Genomic DNA, 13,475 nt, shown 5'->3' with positions numbered 1-13,475 from the left:
GTCAGTCCACAGAGTTGAAGGTTATATGATGAGTTAAGCGCCTCAAAGGTAGTAGCATACCCCTAATTTTTGTACATTCCTAATGTTCTGGAAACCTGAGGGATTCACTGCATGTGAATATATAAATAATGGTGGCATCAGATGCTAGAAAGCACAATTCTTGTTTCAGGTTTAAGGGGTCTAAAACAGCTTGTCCTATAGAAGTGAACTTCTGCAGCGCCAACTTCACTGGTGAAAGAAAGCAGTGAAACATAACATAGGAGAGATTTGCTTTGTTGATACACTCACAGGGGCCAAGTACAAACCCTTCCTCTTAGTCTGTGCCTGGTTTACTATCTAAATCAGAAATTGTGTAGGTACAGAAAGACAGAAAGTAATTTCTGATACATGATTTGATACAGGTTGAAACACACCTTATGTGCCTGAAATAAAGTTCGTATTGTATCGATTCATGTCACTCATTCTGATATGGGACTGTTTCCAAAGATAAAGAAACATTTATGGGAGAATATCTAGGTAATCAAGTTCCAGTAGGCATGCAGTGAATATAATTTTGATTTTGTGGTACTTAAATTTACATTCTGGACCTTTAGGGGTCCAGAACCAGAAAGGGGGAGGATCATGACCGTAGCTTTTAGTGAAGATTCCTGTTTAACTGAACATAGCATAAAGGCAGAGGAGTGTAGCAAAACCAAAGTACAATATGTAATCATTTTCTTCCACAAAACTAGGCATGGTTTAAGGATGAATTTGTTAAAACAGAAATAAGCAAACTGAGATGTTCTTTTGTTTGCATCTTTGAATGTAGATGCATCATTGTCTCATACAAGGAGCCAAAAATACCTCTGCCTATTTTCTTAATTTGGATATAAAGAGATGACCTTCTCCTATCTGAAGGTCTGTATTTTTAGCACCTAAGGTAGGGGCAATGAATCCTGCTCGTTGTGACTGACAGGATAATTCTTAGGAAGGTTCAGGGAAAAAAAAACTACAGCTGCAGTGTCTCTTAACTACCTACTATGTTTATCTACTCACTCAGAAATTGCTCAGAAGGTAGGTGAAGTGTGATGTATTGTTAGTTTTTTCTGTTTTGACTTTAGGGAAAAGAGACCAGCTAGAGAAATAATGAAAAAGCTATGTTTGCAGAGTAGCCCACAGCTGTTAAATAAGGTATATCTGCCTCTAGCTAGGGTAACCTTAGACTGTTGGGGTTTACTTTACCTTTACTTATTTTATTTTTAGGAGTACCATTTGCTAAACAGAACCTGTATGAATATGCTGGTTTTGGCAAGCCCTTCTTCCTTTCATGTGACACTATCTCATCCTTTGCCTTTCTCTTCAATCCCCCCCATCTCTTTCTTTCTTTGTTAATGTATAAAACACCTGCACACCTCCTGACTAACTTTCTCTTAGAGGAGATTCCAGTGTTTGGTTAAGTCACGGGAGACGTGGGGATTTGTGCAGTCCTCTCGCTTTTGCACTGCGGAAGTGATGACAGAATAGTCCCGACAGTCACTAGAGAAACTGACACATCACACCCAATTATGCGGCCTCCCCGGCCCCTCACGCCATTCTTCCCTGAAATATAAGCTTTCTGTCTCACGCTCTATTTTTTTAAAAGAAATTTGTAATGTAAAAGAAAAGGGAAAATGGTGTGTGTGGGGGGGAAGGAGTTAGTGTATGATTCTAAAGAAAGCTATTATAGAGTAAGTCTTCAGGGGCATTCAATATATCAGCTTAAACATCATTTAAGCACTTGGAAATATTATTTTTAGAATTCACACAGGAAAAAAGACCAAATTTAAACTGATGATAATAGAGGAGTCAAGCCTTGTCATTTACTGTGACACTGCCCATCAACTGTTGAGAGCTAGTGGGAGTTATTTGTCAGTAACAATAAAGTACAAATACATACACTAATCTATATCTGCTGGGGATCCCCCACAGCATTCAGCCAGCTGTAGAAAAAGCAGATGATTTTTCATGTTAGTACCACATATGAAAAAAAATGCAGTCATGATTTTCTTTCCTCATCCCTAGAATGATCTATCCCGTAAAAGCGAGATTGCATGAGCGCCATACTTACCTTCCTGGTTACATACTTACCTTGTACCATACTTACCTACCTTAGCACATAGTTACCTTGTACAACAACACCTGATACAACAGAAGAACAAAATTTGCTTTCAGACATTTGATTGTATTTGTAAGAAGAGGAATGTTTAGAAATGAAAATACATATTGCAATGCTAATTAAGTGCATTTGAGCTAAATTAGATTCCAGATTATAGACAAGGAGTAGTGATAACATTTTATAAAATCCCCTAAGAAGAAGCTTCCTCCTCTGAACTTGCATGGAAAATTTTATATTACAAAATCTACTGCAAATAAAGGGTTTTCCCAGTGGCTACTACTTAAAGTGCACAAATGACTGTAGTTTGGGTTTTTCTTGTTCCTTATTGTTTTTCATCTTTAAGTTTTGACAGCTGCCCTATGACAGCAGAAATATTCATGTTGTAATTATTTGGCAATAATTGTAATACAAATTATTCACATATTTTTGTTGTGAATTGCAAAATAAGAACTTCAGAAGTTTTCAAGCAGCAAAGACTTTTCTGCTACTGAGCATGAAAAAGATTCAGCTTTTCCAGATTGAGGAAAAAAAGCATTCAAAACAGAGGATCATGAAAGTGGAAAAAAATTAAGTCCAAGAATATTGAAAATGAGCAGTTGCAATCACCATATGAGAAAGTAAACTCATCTGAAATGAGTACAAACTCTTCATAAGGAGAAAAAGATGTACTTCCCGCCTTCTGAACTATTTCAGCAGAGGAGCTTCTAAAGGAAAGATAGGTACAAGAGTTAAACAGTGTGCATGTGTTTTGACTGCTTTGCAGCTACAGAAGTTAGAAAGTCTGGAACATTGGTGAACCAACCTCCCAGGAGGGCTTGTGAGGGCTCCCCTCTGTCTGGGCTTGGCCAAGGTCTGGGGACAGTGTCCACCATGTCCTCCTGTCTCCCACAGCACTACAAGGGAAGTTTATGCTGTCTAAGCACCCTTCTTTCCTGAGGAGCTAACAGGCAACCCCAAACTCCTCCTTTTTTCCCCTCTTCTGCTTTTGTAGGTCTGTGACAGGGAGAAGGAGATTCACACCACTTCAGTAAGCAATGTGAAATTGGGTAGAGTACCAATTTCTTCTGGGCTTCAGCCCTTTGACAGTGCCATAAACCTTTGCATCCTACTCCTGTGACTGCCACAAGCATTTGGTACAACTCTCTCCACCCTTGATTGTCTTTCCCCATATTTGAAACTTTGACATGTTGAAAGAGCTGAGGAGCAGCTTCACATTCCCCTTAGCACTCAGGCAGGCAAGGTGCCACTGCACAATACAAGAGTGTGTTTGTTGCTATCTGCTTGAGCAGGTGTGTTCACCTACCTAAAATGCCAGGGGCAAAGTCAGGATTTGTGCAGAGTCTGGAAGCCCTGCAGATACAAGCACTGCTAGCACAGATGAATTCCAAGCTCCTGAACCATGTTGGGCTTGGTATTGAACAAATTCATTGCACATAAACAGCCAGCTCCTTCCCTCTTCAGAGATGACTGTCCCAAGTGCTGTTGGAGGTCATTCATACCTGAACAGAGAGGTTGTGAATTTAGTGTAGGTGTTCTAAATCTAACATATGTATCAGTCTTGACCAGCTGTCCTTTAGACCCCTTGTGACAGCAGCTATGACAGCTCCTGTTTTTCCTTCTGCCTGTACCCCAAGTACCCTGATCCACCCAGTCAGTCTAGCCAGACACAGTGTGGGTGATGGACATTGGAATGTTATCTTCTATTGTAAGGAAATTGGCTGAAAACATTCCCCAGCTCACTGCACACTCAAGCTAAGGCTATAATAAAGTCCTATTAATCGGGTAAGACTTTCTTTTCTGTATTTCTCTCTATAAAAGCAAATTTTAAAAAAAATAATGTTTAGTTGCATATAGCATATAGCTATGTAACGTATAGCAAGAAAATATGACAGTTTGCAAAAAATTTGTTACATTTTGGTGGGTTTATTTGCAAAATTCTAAGTTATGTACACTTGGAAATTGAGTATTGGGGCACAATTTCATTCTTATTAATATCAATTCATCCACTACTGTGCGAATAATGAAACGGACTTAGTCACTCAATAGCACAGGATTGTTTGTTGTATGGAATGATCTTTGCCATTTAGTGTGGAGATCCAAGAGATGCCACCCTATTTTCCAGTATTGAAAGTTGTGATCAACTGCTTTTTAACAGAAGTCCTTTCAAAACCATTGACACTTGATTATTTGCAAAGGCTGAAGATGCATGTTGGACTGTCTGGGATTTATAGAAAGCCTGAAATATTGTCTGGACAGATTTTATTGTTTAGACAAGAACCGTGAAATGCTCCCTGTTCAGTTTGCATTCACTGGTCAAAATCATTTAGCCAGGCAAGATGGCAAATACTTGTCTGTGATGTTGTCAGCCTTAGATTTGGTGATTCACTCACCGTGCATCCCAGTGGAGCGTCAGCGAAATGCGGTGTGATGATTAGTCCCCATAATAGTTCAGTTTTGTTATGGGTAGCTTGATGGCTAAGAGTTAACCACTGGCAAGCTTGTCAGGGTCTTGCAGAGGGGATCTGCCACGTGAGAATGCAAAGAAATCTGAAGATTCAAAGTGATTTATCAGAAGTAGAAATAAAGGAGGGAAAAAAAAAAAAAAGGAAAACTTGAATTTTAAGCCAATTTTTGTGGTACAGTGGAGTCAAAGTGGGAGTGGGTGATTTCATCTAGGAGTCAGAGTATTGCAAACACAGTATTCTATACATTGCTAAAGGAATGATGAGGCAATCGTTATGTTCAATTGAATAGCCTGTTTTCAAAGTGCATTAGGTAGGGAGCAATGAAGGATAGCATTAGAAATATGATGTTTAGACATTCAGTGGGATATGTACATTGTGCACCCAGAAGGTTATCTCATGATTTGGGCTGAAGCATGGTTTGAGGGATTATCCATTCAAAAGCTAATATATTATCCTCTGTTTCCGCTGTATGAGAATGGGTTACCTTCTCTGTGTGAAACCACGCATTAAGAATGTACTGCATATTCTACTGAAATGTAGTCTTAAGTTTGTGTTCTTGTCAGAAGCCTATTGTCTTTAAAATTGGTTGCCAGAAGTCTCCGCGGAAGGAGAGAAAAACACGGAATATATTTAGAAATACTTAAATATAACTTGAAATAGTTTTCCCATTCATTAAAAGTTTGCTTGACCCAAAATGTCAGGACCCACCAGTGTGAAAAGCAAGAGATGAATATCTCTTGTATCACCTTTCCACTCATATAAGCCCCAGCTTCGAGCCTGCTAGAACAGGAGGTGTCTGGAGTTAATCCTGTAACTACAACTGTTTCTTGCAACTCAGCCTCTGTGTATTTTGAGATTTAAGTCCACAATTGAGGAGGAAGGAGGACACATTCATGATGATTTTTTTCCATAGCAGCTGTTTGAAACTGTTAACATGCTTGTACCTTTAAAAGTAGATCCCAGGGGAAAGAGACTGAGAATCAGATTGCAGTTAGAGGGCTAAGAAGCACACAGTAAATGTAGGTAAATTCAGAGTTTTCTCAGATAAATATGTCATTGATCATTGAGAGAAGAGGTAAAATGGTGTAAAGAGATTTGCACACTCACCTTTGGTTCTCCTGGGGATACACAGTGCACTTGCGGAATACAGAAATAAATCCTTGTGTGCAAAAGATTGCTGCCCAAACCACGAATAAAAAAGCAAAGTTGTATCTGCACATAGTCTTGAAAAAAGATTTTTTTCCCATCAGAGAACATACCTTTGATTAATCAAACATATTTAGCAATTATAATTTAGAAAACCATCTGAAAATATAGACGTCTGTTTGAAGTCAAGTTTAAAATAATGGTTTTTAAATCACATTGTAGAAATGTTAGGAAGGCTGCACATAACTTTTCCATTTTTGAAGTTAGCTAGAATTGGTGAGATATATCTGGGTTTCACTGTATGTTATCTAGACTATTTCTGGGGAAATATTATTTTCCTTTCTCCATCTTGAGTATTATGAAAAGTATTTTTTGAAAGATGTGTCCAAAAATCTGAAGGGAAGACATACAGACAGATTGCTCACTAATTTTTTACTGATTGCTGTTGTTTTAATCAAAAGTTTTTATACATAAGGTTCTTATTGTCCTCGTAGAGAAAGGGAGGTAGAATCAATTTCCTCTTTAACATATTGATAAACAACTCCAGATATAGTGGTAGGGGGAGGAGGAAACTACATTTACCTTTGTGTGACCTATATAGGAATGCTGGAAAAATTAATTCCAGAATATTATGGCTACATTCCTTTAAGTGGTGGATATGATTTACATAGTAGGTCTTCTTGAGCCATCCAGCTTCTTTCATCTTTATACTGTAAATTGCTTTCATCCCCCACCCTGCCCCCCCGCCAATCTGTATGCTTGAGGTATTGTTGTGATAAATTATGGAGGTACAGAACTGAAAATGGCGTGTAGATTGTCTAAGAAATTGAGTGCAGTCAGCCTTCAAAGTGGTGGATGATGTGCTAAAACAGCTACCTTCCCCTGGTCAGGTCGCACATGTCGTCAACAAGCAGCTGCTTTTAACTTTGCCTTTTGCCCAGAGCACTGAAAGCAGCTGGATTTATTGAATTAATAACTGCTCCATTTGGGGTGTTTTGTTTTCCCATGACCGTGAAATCTGGCTATAATGTTAGCAAAGTGTAAGACACGTCTCCTTCACCAAACTAGGTGGGGTCTTTTTTTGTCCTTATATGGTACTTAATCTGTAAGGCAGAAAATAATTGGAAAAGTGCATCTGTGGGAGAACAAAATAATGAAACGTCTCTCGGTAAACAGAGTTAAGAAAAAGGGGAGAAGTGCATAAAAATGAGGCAGCCAATACACACACACACACACACACACACACACACACACACACAGAGCACAATATGCTGATTGTGATTTTGAGGACACTTGTTCCAGTCCTCAAATTCATCTCTTTGGTTGCAACGCTTAGTAGTGATCTCTTTAAATCACCTGATGTATTTTAAACAGAGTGGGAATGTTAGTGGTAGTGGTTGGATAATTAGTTCCTGTGCTTTGGACTTGTTTTTTCTTCTGCAGGCTCTGAATTTCATGAGACTGGTTGAGAAGTGGTGGCAGTGTGTTATGCAGATGGAGGCGGGTGAACCTGTGGCCTCTGGTCCCTGTGACCACAGAGGCACAAGGAATGTCCTACTAGACAGCTTTGGGCCAATCCCTCTTAATGGGCTTTTGTGTGGAGCTGTTGTAGGTAGGGGTCACTCATTCTCTAGAGACAAGTCATGAGGTAACACCTTCAGGTTTTATAAGTTATGGCACATTTAGAGTAATTATTCTTCTGTTATGGCTAGTCTACTCTGCTGAAAGTGCTGGAGTTATCTTCTTATTAACACATTTCTAAAAATTAATAAAATATGGGGGGAATTGTTTAGCTGTGTTCTTGGGATAGAAAAAGAAAAGAGAAAGTTGAGAACATGGGTCTGCATATAAAACACCTTGTGTGCCCTAGTTATTTCAAGTGGCATCTATCATCAAATCCTGATCTTGTGTCTTCCTCAGCACGTGAAAGGGGAATTCCTCAAGTACTTCAGGCCTTGTTGACTTGGCTTCCTGCAAAAAGATGACATGAGCTCGGGAGAAATGGAACTGAATATCAAGCTGTCATTTCTAACCACAGCTGTACCTGTTAGCTAAGCATAAACTGTGCCCAGCAAGGATTTGGGCTTGTATTGTGGCTTCTGCATTCCTGGCAGAGGTTATTTATATATATTTTCAGCCTCCTAAAGACTTTTTGGGAAAGGTAGAGGAGCATTAAACTTTGAAAAGCTCTCCAGTCCTCACCAGACTTATCCTCCCAAGTCAGGCACTGGCCTCTGCCAGCCTGTTGCTGCATCTTCTAATTCTGAAGACTCTCCCTTGCCGAAATCTTTTCACCAAAACTGCGCAATCTCCTTTATAAAGCACGGGGAAATTATCTGTGCCTTAATTTTTATATTTTTCATATTCCTTATTTATGTTTTAGATCTCTGGCATTTGAGTTCTGCAAATAGATATTAAAAATATATATATTTTGGCTTATATTGTATAGATAGATTTATGTCTTTATTTTGGAAATTACTTCTCTGGTAACTTCAAAATGTGCAACTCTTGGGAATAGAAATGGCCAACCAATTTTAAAATTGCTGCAGAGGTATTAAAAAAAATTATGATGTGCCAAGTATTTCCTTCATTTGCTTTTAAATTGTCACAGAATATCAGAATGATTCAGTGCAATCCCTCCAGAAAGTTGGAGTTCAAATTCCAAATGGGAAGAAAGGCAATTTTTTCATAAAGCAGCCATCCAGTTTGCAAAACAATTTCCAAGATACTTGAGAGAGGTTAAGATAACAAAACACAGTAACTTTTATCCTTGTTTTGTGTGTACTTCTTTGTAAGCAAACAATTCCGTCATCAGCTCTTACTCCTATGAAAACAACTTTTTATTTAGGTTAGAGAAGTCTTGTGCCTCTTCATTCAGAACTTTTTTCTTTTTACTTTTACATTTTTCCTTTTCTTCAGAATATATGTTATGTGTTTAAAATGCATAAAATGTCCCAAGAGTGGGGTATTCTGCAGATCAGCACCTTCAGCTCATGTTCAGGTGCTTAGATAGCAATGCCTGGCTCATGCCTGCCTGTGAAAGGGGTTCTTTTTGAGATGGATATTTCTGAAGAAGTTAATTCACAAGTGTGAACTGTTCTGACAATGAGACAAGATCACTTCTTGTCATATTCTGTGGTGTTTCCCTTCCTTTATTGCAGATTTGGTAACTTTTGTAATGGATGAAGCAACTACAGATGCTGCTTTCCAAGTCTGGATCCTTGTCTAGAGCAGGTTGGTCCTGTACACTGAGTAAGAGGAGAAAGATTTGAGAAAATAAGGCACATTTGTGTTATTAAAAACTGAATTTGTGTTATTAAAAATTGTAAGATATGGGCAGTGGAGGGGGGGGGAACTGGAGTAAGGAAATGTTATGGTTAGAGTTTTCTGAATGAAACTGTAATTTCTGGAGGGAAGCTACAAGCTTGCTAAACAAGTGTTTTCTGAGGAAAAACATTTGGCTCCAAATTTCACGTTAAATCTCATCTATCCTGTTCCTATCCCTTTCTCTATAAAGTGCTCATCACATTTTTCCTCTGCTTAAATACCCACCAGGCTTGTGGGAGCATTAATAAGGACTATGAGAAATGCTGGTAATTCCTTGTTCCTAGCTACAGGACCTGGCAGCAACCCTGAAATGAGGCAGACCTTTGAGAGAAAATTTTAGAAATGCTTCCAGGTCACTCTTGCCCTAAGTTTGTGCCCATCCTGTCTTTTGTGGGGGTCAGAATGCAATTAATGAGGTAAAATCTTCAGAGTGTTCATGCTAAAAAAGAATTCTTAAAAGTGGATGCTATTTTTACTAAGACTGTTCTTGAGTGGTGATATTTTTTTTTTTCTCCTCACAAAGTTTTCCAATTTGGCCAACTGAAGGCATTTTTGGGTAAGTGGTAACAAGCCATCCCTGCTTGGAGTATAGAGGCATTTCTGTCCTTCAAAAACAAGGGGTAAGATGTAGAGATATTTTCCAGAGTAACAATGCCAGTGTGGAAAGTGTTATCCTTGGGAGTTAATTTTGCAAAATTATAAGCAATGTGTAAAGAGGGTTTTGTAACAAGGATCTGGCAGTTTTGGGAACAGGCTGAACTGCTTGCCCTCCCTGTAAGAGTTTTTTGTCATTTGTTGTAAGTCTATTGGGCAAAAGCTTCACAGTGGAAGTCCAACAAAAAGAAATGTGATATATAGATGTAAATATTTAACTATAAAAAAAAAGCATCTGCATGCTAAGTAAAAATTTGTAGTAATAATAATAACCAGCAATAGATATACCTTGACAAATGCAGAAATTTGTTAAATGCTAAGAAATTTAAAAACACACTCACAATTTTCCTCTGATTTACCTACATACACCATCTGCCCTGAAGAACAGGTCTTAAATTTAAATTGCTCGTTGCTCTAAATTCCTAGTAATTCCTAGTACCAGACTGCTCATCTAGTTCTATTATCCTCTTTCAAGTTGGTCAAAATAGGTAGTCCAGTAACATGTATTCACTACTATAACTAAAAATGAGCATAGTTACCCTAAGGATGGACATTTTAAAGGGGATCTTTATATTTGTCTTAGTTCTATGTGATGAATTTGCTCTTCTCTGCCAGTCTGCGAATCCCAATTTAGTTGTGCTGAATGTGGTATGGCAAAAATATTCATTACCCTGTTGAAGTCAAGATGGCACATGGATATCACTGAAATCCTACAAAAGTTTTTGTTACCTTTTTTGCTCTCGTTTTTCTGGACTGGGAGGAAACACAAATATCACAAGAAAAACTTGTCTCCTAACTTACTGAGACAGTACAAAAAAGAAAAACCAGCACAAGACTGAGTCAGATCCACACTGGCTGGTCCTGCCTTGAGTAACACACACCACAAAATCCTGGTCATTTGGGCCTGACGCAAATTGTTTTCCTATGAAATAAAATATGACTTGAATCTGAACCTAAAGTCAACTATATTTGAGCCCTAAAATTGCTTGGACTTTTAAACTCTGAGGGCATTGATGGAATATGACGGAACTCAGCCCCTTCAATGGGTGGTGTTCTCTGTCTTGCCAGTATAACCTGTAATCGAATGAATTGTTAACCAAAACAGAAGCCAAGAAAGTGATTTAAGCCAAAAATGTTCATCCTGTCTCTTCTGTAGCTTTACCTTCAAATACATCCATAGTATTTTTTGTAATTTTTTGCCAATTTTAGCATAATGTAGGGAGAATGTTTTGCATAGTAATTAACAGCTGATTTTCATGGCACCAAGTAGATTATTTTTTAGGACATTATTTTCACTAAGATAAATCAAAACAGCAGCAGTCAATGGCTGCTTTCTGCAAGGGAATGTGCATTCACCTTGTCTGCTTGTGTTCTCCCTAGGATGATGCTTTGTAGGAAAAAAAAAGACACCTAAAATTGTTTTAATCCTTTACAGTTACATTAAAATGATGTGGCTGTCCAGCTGATAAATTGATTCCATCATATCTGTTCTGAATTTATATAGATAGCAAAGTTCTGCACAGTCATAAATGATTTATCTTTTGTATTTGGAGGAGAGTCATAATCAGTCACTCTTTTTCAAGTCTAGTTTGGCAACTTTATCTCACTTGCAGTTTGCATTTCTGAGAGTGGAAATATATTCTGCAGCTTTTGATGTGTTGATTGGTAAGAAGGTAAAGACAGCTGCACACATGTCTCCAGAGACTCAGCTCAATGGCTAAATGAAGACCTCTAGTGCTTTCTTGTTAGCCAAGATAGATCTACATCCAGATGAACCACAATTAGTCAATAGTGAAGGCTATAGGTTCATGTGATCAGAAGCCACAAATCAGTTTTCCCTAGGACTTAGTTATTGGCAGATAGTGCCTTAGGCTATGCCTTGCTGCTGCTTGCCTGACTGTAATTTTTCCCCTAGTGAAGTTTTTAAAGTCACACACTGAGGCAGGAGCTGTGATCTCCTGACAACATGGCTGTCACTGGCCTGTCAAATATCAATTGCTTATCAAACAAATTGTCTGCTACTTTAATGTACCTGGCTCCTTGCTATTAACAAAGCTTAAAATGCTGCTGGTTTCTGAACTGCTATTTACTCTGTTGGTGCCTATCTGCTTACCCACATACACCCCTATTTTTATGTGGCCTGGGCCAAATCCTTCCTTCCCGCCACATCGATGGCAGCACACCGGAATGATTTATAGCCAAGGTGGCTATAAGTGTATCATTGTGATATGATGTATCATTGTGAACCTGTAAAACTGTATCAGTAAACCAGAAAAGAGCACTAACTCCTGGAATCTAAACCCTGGGCCAAAAGGTTTTTGTTTCAGAATACTTGTTTAATGCATTTATTTGCCTGGCTAGCCTCACACTGTAGACTACTTTGCATGTGGTTTAGGCTAAAATTAGAAACAAAAATATATTGTGAGGAAATTCCATTTCGGGCTTTCCAAGAACTTGAGGGTTGTTGGGGTGGAAAACTACACAATGCTCACAAGTGACAGATAAATATGACTTCCTAATTTCACGGGTAGCTAAAAGAAGTCTCAGAGAAGCTGCATTACTTCCTCAACCAGTGAAAGAGTTGCTGATGGACACCATAGGTCTTATCATCTGCCCCTATTTGTAGCTACCAGCCAGTCTGTCTCCTGTGCAGATGATTTACATGCCAAAATAACTTCTAGGCAGCACAATAGTTGAATCAAATCACACCTTTCTCATTGCTGCTCTGCAAATAAAGCAAAAATTAAGGCCAGTAGAACTAAAAGCATTTTTCAATGAACTGAGCATATAAAACGTGATTTAAAATTTCCAGCACCCTGCAGTGATGGTGATTAGTTAAAGAAACACCACAGCCTTGTTACTGTCACATCTTTCAAAACCTTTTTACATTACACAAAGGTGGTCTAAGAAATTAATTAAAATGTTGGACAATAACATAATCAGGGATATCTATATTTGCAGTCTTTTCTCTGTGCTTGCATACATCTTTTATCTGTCAAGTACAGCAAACAGCTAATTAGCCCCCTTTTAAGTGCTTCACTGCTTATATTGGAACTATAGTCATGCCCTAGTGGGATGGTTTCCAGGAAACCTGATATATATTCTCAGCTGAAAGAGCATAAGCTTATTTGTAGGCTACTAAGAAATTGGTAGAGATTAAAAAAAAGAATGCTCATTTAAAAAAATACAGTTGTTTGTGTTTCCCAAATCACATCTGATCTGTTGGCATTTTAAAAACAGAGCAAACCAAACCCCAAAGTCCCTACATGGCTCCTACACAGCAAAATGTTTGCCAGTGTCCATGAGGGGGTTACTAAATACGAGCTCCTGGATATCACCTAATGTGTTCCCTAAAAGGTAGGGTTTTAGTAGGACTGGTGTGACTCATCGTGTTAAAATCTTCCTCTTATTTACTCGTTTTCTGCTTGGGCAAAAGTCCAGCATAGCTGGAACTGAAGTAATATGCACTTATTTTGACAAGCTGACTTAAATGTATTAGCTAGATAATGTGTTACACCATTAGCATTGAGGTAATGAATTTGACAAATAAACAAATCACCTTAATTTTACACAATGATGGAGAACACTGCAACTCAAAGAGATGTTGGGAGATTCCACTCCCTTCTCTTTCTGCATTAAAATCTTTATGATAGAAAGGCCTCTTTGAGGGTTACTATAACATAAAATGTCACATGCCATCTCATGCTGACCACAAAAATAACTCAAGGCGCCACTCTACTGCAATTACC

The 13,475-nt window shown here is 38.4% G+C and overlaps 1 protein-coding gene across 12 annotated transcripts in view; it reads left to right on the top strand.

Annotated features, from left to right (window-relative positions):
• The window catches only part of FAM241A (family with sequence similarity 241 member A), a 449,214-nt gene that overhangs the window by 80,916 nt on the left and 354,823 nt on the right, over positions 1-13,475 (top strand). For 11 of the 12 annotated variants that reach the window (XR_005256769.1, XR_005256771.1, XR_005256773.1 and 8 more), the window contains exon 1: positions 9-3,916. The exons of the other annotated variant lie outside the window; for it this stretch is intronic. The gene's annotated coding sequence lies outside the window, so the exon portion shown is untranslated. Of the gene's footprint in view, positions 1-8; positions 3,917-13,475 lie in introns of those variants that run through there. 12 annotated transcript variants of the gene reach the window in all.

This window comes from Motacilla alba, chromosome 4, assembly GCF_015832195.1.
Source record: "Motacilla alba alba isolate MOTALB_02 chromosome 4, Motacilla_alba_V1.0_pri, whole genome shotgun sequence".
NCBI lineage: Eukaryota > Metazoa > Chordata > Aves > Passeriformes > Motacillidae > Motacilla > Motacilla alba.
This window is presented reverse-complemented; position numbering and strand designations above follow the sequence as displayed.